Raw genomic sequence first — 16,484 nt, 5'->3', positions numbered from 1 at the left:
AGAATACATGACCATATTTTCACATGGTCAATGGTCAATGGTCAATGGTCAATGGTCAGCAGCTAGCCAGGGCTGGGATGCGATTGCTCCTCTTTAAGCGGGTGCCAGTGGTTTCATTCACACAGTATCCACCCAGTCTGCTTCTCTCACTTACTCCCTGGAATGGATCGTGGAGATAAAGGTAACATTTCAGGAAGAATGGCAGCTCGAGGGATGCGATTCTGACCTCCCTAAGGGAGGCGTTCTTAAGATAGGAGGAGGATTGACGCTGTCTAACAGCACCAAAGGTTGTCAGGATGATCAAATTACAGTCCCTTCTCAAACTATTTACTCCAGTGTCCTGAATCTCCCCATTCCAGACAGCAGATTGAAACTGACCTTTGTGAGAACTGAGGACACACACCTTGTTTGAAACCTCTCCACAACATCCTTTCCAGAGATTCCCAGTGTTCTCCAATCAACTTAGATGGTCTCATTACCTCCTAAGGCAGCCACCCTGACTCTTCAGACCATTTTCTTACATCGGACAGGAATCTGATGCCCATGTTACCATACTGAAATTATATACCACTTTATAATTTGCGAAGTACAGTCACACACATGGCGATGGTTAATTTTATGTGTCACCTTGACTGGGCTAAGAATGCTCAGTCAAATATTTCTGTGTGTGTGTGTGTCTGTGAGTGTGTTTCTGGAAAAGATTAGCATTTGAATCAGTAAACTGGGTAAAGAATATCTGCTCTCACTAAGGTATCATCCAATCTGTTGAGAACCCCGATACAACAGAAAGGCCAAAGAAGTAAGAAGTGAGAATCTTCCTCACTCTCTCTCTCTCTCGTTCTCTCTCTGCCCCCCTCCGTCTCTCTTCCTCCCTCCCTCTTCCTCCCTTTCTGTCTCTCTTTCTCTCTTTCTCCCACCCTCCCTTTCTCTCTTTCTCTCTCTCAGTTTCCCCTCTCCACCCTTGAACTGGGACGTCCATCTTCTCCTGCCCTTGGACATCAGAGGTCCTGGCTCTTGAGCCTTTGGACCCTGGGACGTACACTAGCAGAGCCCCCACCCCCGCCCCGTTCCCAGGCCTTCACCTTCAGACTGAGAGTTACATCATTGACTCCCCCGGCTCTCAGGCTATCAGGCACAGACTGATTCACACCAGTTTTCCTGGTTCGCCAGCTTGCACATGACAGATGATGGGCCTTTTTGGCCTCCATAATTACATGAGCCAAATCGCCTCTTTTACATATATATACATTTGTATATATGCATACATATATATGCATATATACACACACATACATATATACATATATGCACACACATACACATGCACACACACATATATCCTATCATTTCTGTTTTTCTGGAGAACCCTGGATAATACAAACACAGTCTCATTTAATCCTCACAGCAAGACTGAGTTGTTTACATTATCGCTTCTTTCCAAATGAGGAAATGGAGGCTCAGAGAAGTTGCATGGCTTAGCCAGTCACACAGCTGGTAAGTGGAAATAAGATAAAATTTTTCTGATTCAGATTTCAGTATTCTTTTTCTAGAACCATTGGTCTAAGGTCTATCCTGTGCATTAATACCAAGCATGTCTAATTCCTCTTTTCTGTAACAGACTTTCATATATTTGACCACAGATGTCAAGCGTCCCATAAGCATTTCCTATTTCTCACTAAATATGCTGTGTTCCTTGCATCAAGAGTCATTTGACAAAGTTTCTACACTCCACACTACTCTCACCTCTCTTCTAAACAGAGCAGGTAGTTTGAAAGCTCGAATATAAAGACAATACTTTAGGTATGGCCAGCCCAGCACTAAGGAGAGCACAACTGTCTTCTTCATCCTCTAGTGTTATACACCCAGTAATTCAGCCTGAGCACATGACGTTCATGGCAATATGTTAAGCTAAACATTAGGTGATCATGGATCTCGCTTTGCCCAGGACAGTCTCCAATATGCTTGTTGTCCTGGCTGAATTGTTACTGATGCTCTTGTTTTACTCTTGAATGTCCTAGTTTGGATGACAATTGCATGGTCCCCTTACCTATTAGGAAACAGAGCGTCAACCACTTCTTTCCTACGGTTGCTGTTGCTCAGGCTTGTCTTCTTGGGATAAAATTTGAACCCAAGCAAAAAAAAAAAAAAAAAAAAAAAAATCTTAAATGTATCCATCTGCTTGAATCCAGCCTATATTATACTGCACAAATGGTCCCAATTCTTCCATGCACTCTGTCCTGCGTAGCTTTGCGGGGCCCTCACTCTGCAGGGTGGTGTCATTCTCTAGCCTTCACCACGGCCATGTGACTTGCTTTGGCCAATGGAAAGTTAAGAGCTACGAGACCAAACAGCCCTGAAAAGCGTTTCCATGGCTGGACTTGTATGCATATGCTTCCGCCGTCACCATGAGCAGGCTGTGTCTGGGGTGGCCGCTGTGCCCTGAGAGGAGGCTGAGGGACACATGGAGCGCAGGTGCCCCAGCTCAAGTGCCCCAGCCTAGAGCTGAGATCAGCTGACAATAATGAGTGCTAGTTTAAGCCACTGAATTGGTGGTGGATTTTTAAAAGGCATCTATACACAGTCTAGCTGCATACTACTCCAGATTCCCAGGCTTTGGGTACCTGACCCTACCATCCAAGCTACCATCATCCTAAATGTAATGAGTATGTATGCCATACACATACTCAAGTCCCTTTTAAGCTATTGAATAGGATAGGGCTATATTGTAACCCTCAGGGAACAGCATTCCAAATTAATAATTCAATCAGCAGTCTAACCAGACCAGTTAGTTATAATAAACTAATAATTGTTGACTCTGAGCACTTACTATTTTCAGCATGTGGTATGAACTATCTCGTTTAATCCTCTTCACTCTATGAGTCAGATGATATAATCCCTATTTTATGATGAGCACAATGGTGAACACATGGCTTGAGGAACATACCCAAGTCACACAGCTGTGAATGCAGCTGGGGTCCTCCCTGACGGCAGCACCTTCACTCCTGGGCACCTCATTCCCACCCATCAAGTGATCGAGTGCTGACCACATTCCAGGAGAGCCTGGCACATGGCTTTGGGGGGGTTGAGAAACACAATCTCAATTCTTAGTGGGATATCACTCACCAAAAAGTAGTCAGCATGATGTAAATAAAAAGAATATGAGATTTGGAGATAGCCAGACAAATGTGGGTTCACATCTGGGCTCCAGCACTGACCTAGGGTCGTCTCCTTAATCTCTCTGAACCACACTTTTGTTGTCACAAAATGAAGGTAAAAATGCTAACTTCACATGGTCATTTAGAGCGTATAAAGCTCCTAGCTCGGCCAATAACTCAGTTTCAAGAGATACTTACTCACCTCCGTGTCTTAGGTAAAAATAGGCTTGGTTTGACATCTTGCCCAGTGGTGTGTGGATGTGCTAAAGACTGCACTCAGACCCTCCCTTCCTTGCTGGCCAGGCCATGTTTTGTGTTTATGGAACTAATTCTTTCACTGACTTGCACTTGTTGCTACTGACTCTTACATTGCGTATTCAGGTCATTCCATATTCCAAAAAAAGAATTCAGTCCTATCCTCGAGCCAGCTGAGTGAAATGCAAAGACAAGGCATTACTTCCTCTGAAAAACGAAATTTGGAAATTGAAAAACAAAACAAAGAAAGCATTTTAAAAATTCTATTTAGAAGAGGGAATGGAAACTCATTTTCCAATTTTGGAAACCACTTCGTCATTTTGACACTAAATTTAGAGATGAACTCAACTTTGGAGCATGTCGGACCTCAGATCTCTAGCATTGCAGGTCCTGTGTAGCTGCATTGTACCCAGATAGCAATATAGGTAACAATTACAATCACAGGCTTTAGACCCAGAGACTCCAAGGAGACTTATTAGCTGCAGGACCCTGGACAGGTTGCTTAACAGGTTTATACTTCTGTTTACTCACTTGTAACACAGAAATTACAGTAATGCCACCTCATCCAATTGTAGTCGGAATGAAAAGAACTGATACTTAGAGAAACCTTAGCCCATAGTAAACTCTCAAAAAAAATCTGCTGAATTATCATTACTAATGAGATTTTGTTCAGTTAAATTTCTCTTTTAGAGCACATTTTCTTGATTTACATAAGCATTACTGTAGCCATCCTAGGCAAAGCTACAAGCAAAACAAGGAACTGAAAATAGAAGTTACTGGTTTTGCCTTTTAAACATTCCCAGTTAAGTACCTTAAAATGCTATCTTAACTTTTTTTTTTAAACTTTATTCTTTCCACCTTTTTTTCTCTTTCCACTTTTCCTTCCCCTCTCTTAGCTGAAAAAGCCTAACTGGATGCTAAGGATACCTGTAAAGGTTTGACAAAAGAACAGGATACTGACATGCTATTAAATCTCTCCACCCAAACACTAATCAAATGCAGAGTCCAAGATGGTGACTTTATCATGGAGGAACTGGCAGACACCAGCTTGGTCAATTGAAAAATGTTGGCACCTGCTCCTGAAAAGAACACAGCATAATTTCTGAGGTAGTCCTGCCAAGATGTGTGGACTGAGTCTAGTCATGAGATAACATCGGAGGGATCCAGGTATGTATCATTTTACACTCTGAAGGGCGTGTACCTTTTAAGACTCTCAAGAACACTGTTATGGGCTGAATCATGTCCCCCTCAAAATTTATATGTTGAAGTTTAACCCTCAGTACCTCAAAATATGACCATAATTCAGAGATAATTTCTTTAAAGGGGCCATTAAGTTAAAATTTTAAAAAATTAAAATCAAGCCATTGATGTGGTCCTCATCTGATATAACCGGTGATTTTCTAAGACGAGGAGATGAGGAAACAGACACACGCAGAGGGAAGATCACCTGAAGACACATGGAGAGGATGGCCGTCTGCAAGCCCAGGAGAGAGGCCTCAGAGGAAAGCAACTCTGCCGATACCTAGAACTTGGATTTCCGGTCTTCAGAACTGTGAGATAATACATTTCTGTTCTTTAAGTCACCCAGGCTGTGGTGCTTTGCTATGGCAGCCAGAACAAACCAATACAGACATGAAAGAGAGGGAAAGACTGAGAAACTGTTCCATGTGGAAGGAAACTGATGAGATGTGACAGCTCAGTGCAAAACATGATTCTGATCTTGGACCAAAAAGGAAAAAAAGGAAATACATTTTTGGGACAGTTAGTGAAATGTGAATGGGGTCTGAGGCCCAGATGATGCTGAATTGATGTCAATGCCCTGGTTGGGAGGGTTGTGTGGTGGTTACACAGGAGAGCGCCCTCGCTTTGGGGAGGTCCACACAAAAGTATTTAGGGATGATGGGCATCATAGCCAAAAACGAATATGTCTGTAAATAAAGACAAAAGTTGATGGAGCAAATGTGGTAAAATGCTAACAAATGGGGAATACGGGTGTTCTTTGTACTCTTTGTGAAGCTTTTCTGTAAATTTGAAACCGCTTTTTTTTTTTTAAGGTTGAAAATGATGTCTTGGGAACCCTTGTGTACTGTTGGCAGGAATGCAAAAGTGTACAGCCAGTAGGGAAAACAGTGTGGTGGTTCCTCAAAAAAATAAACATAGAATTCCCATAGGGTCTTCTGGATATCTACCCAGGAGAACTGAAAGCAGACACTCCAACAAATACTGAAAATGTTTGCTTTCACACTCATGTTCGCTGCGGCATTATGCACAACAGCCAAAATGTGGAGGCAACGCGAGTGTCCATCGATATATGAAAGGATACACAAATGTGCTATAAACACACAATGGAATATTATTCTGCCTTAAAAAGAAAGGAACTTCTGACACGTGCTACAACATGAGTGAACCTCGAAGACGTTATGGTAAGTTAAATGAGCCAGACAGAAAAGGATGAATACTATAGGATCCCACTTACATGAGGTACCTAAAATAGTCTTAATTCATGGAGACAAAGTACAGACCATTTCTAACGTAAGATGGCTTGACTTATGGTTTTGCGACTTTACAATGGTGAAAAATCGGTATGCATTCAGTAGTAACTGTACTTTGAGTATCCATATGAAATGGTTTGGCTGTGTCCCCACGAAATCTCACCTTGAATTGTAATAATCCCCACATGTCAAGCATGGAGATAACTGAATCATGGGGGCAGTTTCCACCATACTGTTCTCGTGGTAGTAAGTCTCATGGTATCTAATGGTTTTATAAATGGGAGTTCCCCTGCATAAGCTCTGTCTTGCCTGCCTGCCGCCATCTAAGATGTGACTTCACTCCTCCTTTGCCTTCTGTCATGATTGTGAGGCCTCCTCAGCCATGTGCAACTGTGAGTCAATTAAACCTCTTTCCTTTATAAAGTACCCAGTCTCCCATACGTCTGTATTAGCAGTGTGAGAACAGACTAATACACCATAGAACCATTCTGAGCATTTACTGAGTACTTACTATTACAGCTTTTCCCTTTTAGTACAGTATTTAATACATTACACGGGATGTTTTGTACTTTATTGGAAAATAAGCTTTATGTTAGGTGATTTTGCCCAACGTAATGTAAGTGGTTAATGTAAGTGTTCTGAGCACGTTTAAGGTAGGCTGGGCTAAGCTACGATGTTCAGAAGGTTAGGGGCATGGAATGCATTGTCAGCTTTCGATGATGGGTTCATCTGGACCTAACCCCATCATAAGTCAAGGAGCATCTGTAGAATGGTGGTTTTTCAGGGGCTAGGGGAAGGGGAACGGGAAAATGTTGTTTAATGAGTGTGGAGTTTCAGCTTTACAAGATGAAAAGTGTTCTGGAGTGTGGCTGCACAATGGTGTGGATGTTCTTAACACTGCTGAACGGGACACATACAGATGATTAAGATGGTAAATGTTGTTATGTGTATTTTTACCCCAACTACTTTTCAAAAAATATCTTGCCTATTATTTATCTCCTTATGTATGTGTCTTTTTTCCTTTGCTGGCATATAAATCTCTTGGAGGCAGAAAACATGTCTGAACTCTACAGCATGTTTCAGAACCGAAAGCCAAGGCGCAGTGGCTGACCAGTACCGAGTCCCTGCAGGAGGGGACCCTTCCAGTGGATGTAGACCTGGAAAATGAGATTGCCTTATTTATTCCTCTGAATATTCCCCAGCATCGATCACAGTGCTCTCTCTTTTTTTTTTTTTTTTTTTTTTTTTTTTGAGACGGAGTCTCGCTCTGTCACCCAGGCTGGAGTGCAGTGGCTGGATCTCAGCTCACTGCAAGCTCCGCCTCCCGGGTTCACGCCATTCTCCTGCCTCAGCCTCCCGAGTAGCTGGGACCACAGGCGCCGCCACCTCGCCCGGCTAGTTTTTTTTTTTTTTTTTTTTTTTTTGTATTTTTTAGTAGAGACGGGGTTTCACCGTGTTAGCCAGGATGGTCTCGATCTCCTGACCTCGTGATCCGCCCGCCTCGGCCTCCCAAAGTGCTGGGATTACAGGCGTGAACCACCGCGCCCGGCCCACAGTGCTCTTTATAAAGTAAGTGCTCGGGAAACGTTCATTCGGGGTGATGCTAAGGACCGGAAGGGTCTTTAACCTTTTCTCTCCCTCTCTCCCTCCTAGCTCAGCCCTCAGGGAACCCTAAGAGCTGGCTAAGGGGCCATTCTCCTCGCTACCTGGGCCTGCATCTGCCGAATCGCTTCCTGAGGAAGTTATCTAGACATTGACTAGAAACCAAAGGTCCCATTTTTCATCTGCCATTTATTTATCATTGTATAACTTAGGTAAGTCCTTCCGCCTTCACTGTCAGTTCACTCATTGTTTTGCCTGCAAGGAGTCCGGAAATCAGCGTGAACACCCTGCACGTGAGGCGGATCCTGCAATTCACGAGGGTCTGGGGCTTTGCGTTTATTCCTCCAGTTCGGCCTGCGCAAACCTGACGATCCAGTCGGGCCCGCGGGGGAGCGAGCGGAAGCGGGAAGCGGGAAGCGGGAAGCGGGAAGCGGGAAGCGGGAAGCGGGAAGCGGGAAGCGGGAAGCGGGAAGCGGGAAGCGGGAAGCGGGAAGCGGGAAGCGGGAAGCGGGAAGCGGGAAGCGGGCTGCGTGCGCTGCCGTCCCGCGACCCACCCCGCTGGGGGCGCAGCTGCGTCTGGCGCGGGGGGCCGGAGCGGCCGCGGGCTTCCTCTGGGCGCGGGCTGACGGCTGCCGCCTGTCGGCGCCCCGGCCCTGCAGCCGAGCCGGAGGGGCGGACCGGCGGGTGTCGGGAGCAGGCAGCAGCGGCCAGGCCTCTGCGGCTTCTCTCCCGCTGGAGAGGGAAGAGCCGCGGCCGCGAGGATTCCCAGCAGCGGCCGCGTGTCGAGAGCCTGCAAGTGGCCCCGAAGCCGTCCCTTTCCCGATAGCCAAGCAGAAGTAGGACTCGAAGCACCGGGGCTGGGATGCCCATGCTGGTGACGCCTTGGGACTCGCAGTTATACTTGGCGACCGGTCTACACGGCGATTCGGTGTTTTCCGGAATAGCAGATTCACCTATCTTTAGACCCACCTTGGTCCTTTGGGGTGTAGCCCGGCCTGCGCTTTCCTGCGAGCCCTGCTGTCACCTAAACAGCCTGGTGACTTCACGCTCAGCCACTGGAGGGCACAGCCACATCATTTTTTAAAAATTCGTTTCCCCACTTAAAGCTGACATGGTTTGAGGGGAAATAACATTTTAAAAATGTAAAAAGATATATATACGTATCTCTGATTATTCTGATATAAACTCAGGTGGGATACTTCTAAACAGGAGGCTGCTGCAGCCCCTTCATTTTACAGCTGAGAAAACGAAGGCCTTGGAGCTTGAGAACTCCAGTTGCCCGAGGCGCACAGGTGGTGGGTAAGGACGCTGATCATTTCCCCAAAGAATCCTTCCCTGACCCAGGAGGATCCGGTGGGAGAGCGGGGCCGTACACAGCTCAACCAGGACACAAGAAGGCCCAGGGTGGCAGGAGCCCCACTGTGTGCTGTGGAGGATGGCAGAGGAAAAGTCAGCATTGTCCCTAAACTGCAGGATCATGTGATGTGATGGGAAAAAATTTTGAATACAAGACACAGGAAGCGCAGGTCACGGAAGCACATGGTGCCCAGAAGGGCTTAACTAGTTGCAGCTGTGCAGGGCGATGCGCAGAGTGCCCCAAGGGTGTCCTGAGTGAGGGTGGACGTCCGCTGCCCTCTGGCTTCGTGAAGGCTCCGTGAAGCCTGCCGGGTCACCCTTGTTTTCATGGATAGCTTCTTCAGGACACTCCCTCCACCAGTAATTGACAAAGTGCTTCCGTTGAGTGTCTGATAAAGGATTCAGTTTACATGATTGTTAAGACAGGATCATGAAAGAAGACAGAAGACGGATGTGAGTGGCTCTCGGAAAAAAAGTATCAAGGGAAACTGAGGAGTCTGTGTTCCGAGTTATAACATCAGCCCTGTGTGTAAGTGCTGAGTTTCAGCGTCTGTCCAAGGCTAGGAGTTGCCTAGTCGACTTCAACTGTAAGCTCCTAAGGGACAGTGCTGACCCTTGAGATGACTGGGCAGCCATGAGCTTCATGCTAGAGGCTTTAAAGCAAACCCAAGGTGCAGTCTCAGTACTGATTACTTGGGCTAGTGCCTTTCTTAACATTTCACGGATATATTCCCTTATTTATTTTATTTTATTTTATTATAGTTTTGCTCTATTCAGTCATGGCCATTCTAACTTAGCTGCTGTTGTCTTTGTAAGTTCATTTAATATATTTTAAATATTAAAAGATTAAATAGATTATTTTATAATAAATTCTTTTAATCTTATAATATTAATTTTAGATAAGAACCGTGTTTACTTTCAAGATTAATGTAGTAAATAAAGAAGACTAAAAACTTAAGAGACTGAAAGCTGCTGAGAATGCATAAGAGAAACCTGGTTATCAAACGCAATTCTGATCTTTTATCAGGCATCTGTATCAATGTGGATGATATAACCATGGTTAACTTCATGAAGAAGCAAGATATTTGATTCTCATCTGTTTAAAGAAACAGTCTATTTCTTCTAAAAGTATATACTGTAAAACACAAACCACTTAGCAGGGAAATAAAAGATGGTTATGCTTTATCATTTATATAAGCCTGGCCTTTCTCCAAAATGATTTTGATATAGCTTACAACAAAAAATGTGTTAGGCTTAATAAAAGAAGAATGGAAATGGAAACTAAGGATCAACAGAAAAGAGTATCACAAATATGGTAATACTAGCATGTAATGTTATTTCTGTAATTGAGTGTAAAATGTGGCTCTGAGCTTCCTGGAGGCCAAGGCAAAAATAGAGACAAGAGCAACGTGCATAATATCATTAGCAGACAGAAAGACCATGTGACTTTTTAATTTTTTTCCCAGAAACTGAATTTAAAAAGAATCGCTCTATATAAAGACTCATATATATGACTTTAAGTGAAAAAATGATGAACACTATCCTCCATGAGAGTTTTTGCGCAAATTGAAGGAGATAAGAACTGATATTGAAGCACAACTCAGTGAAGTTGATCCTGTCAGGCTAGGCTCACACAAGCAAACTTCTGATGAAATCCTAGGATTCCGGCAAATGCAGGCATGGAATGAGCGATTCCTATTCCATCTGCCTCATTGTGCCTGGGGCCAGGCCTGAGTGTTGAAGACAGCTTGTTTCAATATAAGATCAAATGAGATTGTTCATAACAGGAGTCTGCAAGAATAGAGCACCTCTGATTTGAAATGATGGATGATTTTCATCAGCCGTGTATCTGCTCCCTTGGCAGCACCCCAAGCACAGACCCCAGGCTGTTTCAGCGTGTCATCTGGCAGGCCCAGTGCACAAACAGAGGATGTCTCAACTGTACATATGTAACACAGCTTTAATTCATAATTTCATCTCTGGATGGGATTTTGAGCAGATGGGCATTGCTGTCTTTTTAAAGGTAAAAAAATCAATGAAAGACACTGTGGTTTTGAAATTAAATGAGCACTTGAAAAATACCAGCTTTGTTTGGCTTTGCGTTTTCTTTTTTCCTCTCCTCTAAAGTTCTTTACAGCAAAATACTCAATTGAAAACTCAACATGCCCACTGCCTTCCCATTCCATTTAAAAAAAAAAAAATTCTCTGGAAAGTCTCCACTAACAGGAAGAGAGAAGTTCTTCACAGTTTGCTTTTATTTTTAAATGATAGTCATTACCTCATTTTTAAAGGATTTGTAATAAATTAAGCAAGTAACACTTGTGTACCAGTTTCTAATCAGTTTCTAATGTTCCTGGAACTTGCTGGGCTACAAAAAAAAAGGATCATCTGGTTTTTTTCCTACACCCAAAGATATCCCAATCTTATCGGAGAAGGGAAACTGAGGCATGTGTTACAGTTAGAGGACTAGGAAGCACTAATCTGTGTCAGACTACAAAGTGCAAATTCAAAGGAGAGATCATCATGGGAGGGAGTGATCCGGAAGAATTCATAGCCCTTACCTGTCCCAGTCATGCTTCTTGCCAAAGAAAAAGAGAAATCTCCAAGTATCTTAATGCTTTCAGCACTTCTCCAATCTGACAAATATTTATTCAGATTCAAACTGACTGCCCAAGTTTCACTGCAGCTCCTTGTTTCCTGTTAGATCTTTTAAAAAATCTTTGCTTAAAACATTAGAGGCTGAATGAAGAGCAAGAAAATCTTGCCTGTGAATAAGACACTGGAAACTGCACAGAATCAACATCAGCTCACAAGCTCATCATCTCACGCACGGATTCCTGAGCACATTCTCGCATTCTTGCTCTTAATCCTCCCTTGGCGACCTTCTACTCAGACATCATCTTTTATGCAGAGAAGCAGGCACATTTCTCATCATTAATTCTGTTCTCAGCCAGGTGTGTAGTCACAGAGCATACAGACCACAGGATGAAGTGAGCACCCCAGGATGTAAATTTGTGTGGAGAAATTACAGCTCAGGTTTCTTACACAGCTTTAGCCCATCAGGACGTGAAGCTGTCTTGCAAATTGCGGGTGTGTCTAAGCTCTTAAGCACATGTGAACTTTAACGCACGTGCATTCCCTACTCACGTACACAATACAAGCATGCCACACACTCACAATCCAATTGGCTAACTAAGGTTATTAACAGGAAAGAACAATTATAGTCCTTATGGTCATAATTTTGTTTGAATTTTCGCCTCATCAAAAATGTAACAGCCAATTAAAGCAGGCTTTCCTCCTTTTTTCCTAGTGAAAGCATATTGACTTTCCTGACTTCTTATGACCACATGTGAGGAAAGGAGTAAGCACTGGAATCACCAAAACAGCACGCTTACAGGAGGGCGGTCACCAGCTTCATCAGCCTCCCAATTCCACGGAGCCCCTTGAAAATCCAGGGGCGCAGACTGGCAACAGTAGAGATTTAATAGGTAAGACCTTGGGTTCAGTGGACAGATCTCTTACAGTTCCTGATGTCAGCCCCTATCAGAAATTATCTTTTACTTTGTGTATTTCACATATTTCAAATAGAAGGGGTCAAGACTAATGGTGACCAGTGTTCATTCATTTGATAAACCTTTATTAAACACAAGTGTGGCTTTGTTCTAGGCAGCATGAATAGAATGATTTACAAACTGTCGCTGCTCTTCGGGCAGTCACTGTTTCATAGGGGAACTCGAGAAGCAGTCAGGAAGGAAGGTCTCAGAGGAGATGGCCCTGAAACTGAATCAGACTTTAAAAGATAAGTTGGTCAACAGGGTTGGAGGGAGGGAAAAGAAGGTTTTGAAAGATGGATCTTTCAGAAAAAGCAAATAACTTGGGCACAGGCATGGGCACAAAAAGGAAAAGCAAAGCCAGAGCATTCAGAGAATTGCAGAACATTTTGCATGACTGAGTATAGGAAGCAAGAGAGGCCTTTTGAGAAATACAACTGGAGAGGTGATGAGGGGCCCGATCTTGTGTTACACAAAGAACCTCTTATGCCACACAAAGGAATTTGGATTTTTTTTTTTCCTTTAGGCATAAGGAAGCCATTGAAGGGTTTTAAACAGGAACAATGTAATCAGATTTACTCTTTGGAAATAAGATCTCCTGGTTAGTTAATGAACTCGTGTTTCTTTTTTTCTATGTTAACCATTGTTTTATTGTTTGGTCTTTAGACTCTATTATTGATTGAAATGCCAAAGTGATGGGAGTCAAGAGGCTTTGCCACTTAACCTTCCACAGTTTATTTTATTTGCTTTTAAAATAGTTATTATATTACGTGCTTTACCTTATTAGTTTGGTGTACAATTAAAGTAAGATAAAGGCAGAGAAACTAGGTTGTAGTTCTACTGCTATGGACACCATTAGTTGATGTCAGAAAGCTTACAGATGAATCAATATTTACTACTGGACCAGTTACAGACAAAACCAGAAGATATTAGATCTAGCACAAACTTTATCAACTATTGAGCCTTTCATTTTATTTTGCATTTAAAAATCCTTACATCAGAGATTCTGAATTCCTTCATCAGGCGTGTGGCCCGTGCATTGAGATTTTTTAAGCTCTCCAGGTGATTTTAATATGCAGTTAGATTTGAGAACCATGATTTTAGTCTTAAGTGGCTTTACGAGTAAATGCCTTTAAATTCTGTGGTAATACATCATTCATAGGCTATTCAGTCTGTAGTAAAACATAGAGAAAAAACAAACAATTATTGAGTTCGTTTTATGAAGCAAGAATAATCTTAATAACAAAAGATAAAAACCTTTAAAAAGATGTGAAGCTATAATCTTTTCACGAATATAGATATAAAATCATAAAATATTATAAAAATATTTTAACCATATATTTAAAGGGTAGGCTAAACAGAATTTACTTTAGGAATTGAAGAACGGTTTAATATTGGGAAATTTATTATTGTAATACCTGGGATACAGAGTGAGACTCCGTCTCAAGAAAAATAAAAAGAAAAAAGAAAATGCGAAGTTTAGTCTCAAGCTGAGACTAAATATTTGCAAATCATGTGTCTGAAAAAAGACTTGCATCAGAATAGAGAACTCTTATCACTCTATTAAAAAAAGACAATTCAAAATGTTCAGCAAAAGATATGAACAGATAATTCACCAAAGAATATATTATGATAGCAAATAAGCATATGAAAAGTTGCTCAACATTTTCAGTGCTTAGAGAAATGCGAACTAAAACCATACTGAGATGCTATGACACATACACTAAAATGTCTCTAATCGGAAAAACTGAAAATACCAAATTCTGGTAAAGATTTAGAGGAACTGGAATCCTCACACATTGCTGGCGAGAATGTAAAAAAGATACAGTCACTTCGGAAAACAATTTGTCAGATACTCAGTAAGTTAAACACAACCACTTCTAAATATCTACACAGAGAAATGAAAATGTATGCTCAGACAAAAAAAACATTCAGCATTATTATTTTCCGTAACCAAAACCTGGCTATTGTAGTTCAGGATGACATACTGAACATATGTGTTCACCTCGTGTCCCTCCTGAGACCCCAGTGAAATGACCATGTAGAAATACAAAGAGGAATAAACTCACGCAACAAAAGCCTGGAAGGGTATCACTAAACAAGAAGTTTCAACAAATTTCCAGAGGACAGAAAGCTGATGCACAGGCCGGGCGCAGTGGCTCACGCCTGTAATCCCAGCACTTTGGGAGGCCAAGGTGGGTTGATCGCCTAAGGTCAGGAGTTTGAGACCAGCCTGACCAATGTGGTAAAACCCCATCTCTACTAAAAATACAAAAATTAGCCAGGCACGATGGAGTGTGACTGTAGTCCCAGCTACTCGGGGGCCTGAAGCAGAAGAATTGCTTGAACACAAGAGGCGGAGGTTGCGGTGAGCCAAGATCGCACCACTGCACTCCAGCCTGGGTGACAGAGCAACACTCTGTCTCCAAAAAAAAAAAAAAAAAAAAAAAAGAAAAGTAAGAAAGCTAATGTGCAGGCAAGAGAAGGATGCTGAAGCCCAGAATATAATCGTTGTTGGAGGCTCTGTAAGAAGGAGCCAGCCTCCTCTATGGAGACCTAAAAGAGAAGGAGAGAAACAGGGGGAATGATAGAATATGTACGCCACTATGTCACAGCCCTGCCAGTCACCCCTGCCCTTCCCACTCTTCCAGAACATCTGGAAGGCCAACATTGCCACTGTTACAAAAGATAAAGAATGAAGAAATTTCACACATTTACCTAGGAAGATGTAAATTTTCTGTTGTAGATAATTTATTACAGAGTACTCCATCCCAGGGGCCCCGTACAAGTGCTTCTCAAAGCATCTGTAGTGAAGGACCAGCTCTTGTGTTAAAATTTCGAATCCATTGCAGAAGGTTACTTTTTAAAATATAATAAAAATAAATTACTAGAAAAATAAAATTTAAAAAGCAAAGACACACAAAAAATACAAGTGCAAATGTTTTATTACCAGACTCAAGAGACAAAAGATTATATTTCTTTTCTTTTTTTTTTTTTTTCTGAGACAGAGTCCTGCTCTGTCACCCAGACTGGAGTGCAGTGGCCCTATCTCAGCTCGCTGCAAGCTCCGCCTCCCAGGTTCACGCCATTCTCCTGCCTCAGCCTCCCGAGAAGCTGGGACTGCAGGTGCTGCCACCACGCCTGGCTAATTTTTTGTATTTTTAGTAGAGACGGGGTTTCACCATGTTAGCCAGGATGGTCTCAATCTCCTAATCTCCTGACCTCATGATCTGCCCGCCTCGGCCTCCCAAAGTGCTGGGATTACAGGCGTGAGCCACCGTGCCCAGCCCCTACACAAAAGATTATATTTCAATCAGTGTTATCAGCACAAATTTAAAATAGAAAAAAGGCAAGAATTACAAATATGGTCCATACTTACTGAAAGTGTGTGTATAGGCAATTGAAGTAGACAGTCATTGTTACGTTAAAATATTCGTGTCATCCTACCATTGAAACTAAAGGTTATGAAGGGAATTATAATTCCCATATAGAAAACCTATAAGTTTTGAATAAACAGCATGTATAAAAATATCAAAAGTTTTTATTGTAAAAAATGAGCCTGATTCTTGTTTCTTAATTAATTTAATCTATGTTGGATTGTTGACAATGCCATTCACAGAAGATAATGCATGTCTAAACTGTTTTTATGTATTTTTTCCCTTGTTTTTAAAGAAACAATTCACGTACCATAAAATTATCATTTTAAAGTGTACAATTGGCCGGGCGCAGTGGCTCATGCCTGTAATCCTAGCACTTTGGGAGACCGAGGCGGGTGGATCACTTGAAGTCAGGAATTCGAGACCAGGCTGGCCAACATGGTGAAACCCCATCTCTACTAAAATTACAAAATTAGCCGGGCAGGTGGCACATGCCTGTAATCTCAGCTACTTGAGAGGCTGAGGCAGGAGAATCGCTTGAACCCGGGAGGCGGAGGTTGCAGTGACCCAAAATTGTGCCACTGCACTTCAGCCTGGGCAACAAGAGAGAAACTCCATCCCCCCGCCAAAAAATTAAAGTGTACAATTCAGTGGTTCTCAGTATATCATATTCACAAGGTGTACAACCAAAAGCAC

At 42.6% G+C, this 16,484-nt stretch overlaps 1 long non-coding RNA gene across 3 annotated transcripts in view; it reads left to right on the top strand.

The window, feature by feature from the left end:
- Positions 1-16,484, top strand: part of LOC105490257 (uncharacterized) — a 118,691-nt gene that overhangs the window by 83,348 nt on the left and 18,859 nt on the right. The window contains exons 3-4 of one of the 3 annotated variants that reach the window (XR_011614961.1): positions 4,413-4,577; positions 12,171-12,348. This is a non-coding gene — a long non-coding RNA (uncharacterized lncRNA). The other 2 variants (XR_011614959.1, XR_011614966.1) reach the window with 2 other exon arrangements.

Source organism: Macaca nemestrina, chromosome 16 (genome assembly GCF_043159975.1).
Source record: "Macaca nemestrina isolate mMacNem1 chromosome 16, mMacNem.hap1, whole genome shotgun sequence".
Lineage (NCBI taxonomy): Eukaryota > Metazoa > Chordata > Mammalia > Primates > Cercopithecidae > Macaca > Macaca nemestrina.
Note: the sequence above shows the minus strand (reverse complement) of the source record. Positions and strands in the feature narration are given on the sequence as shown.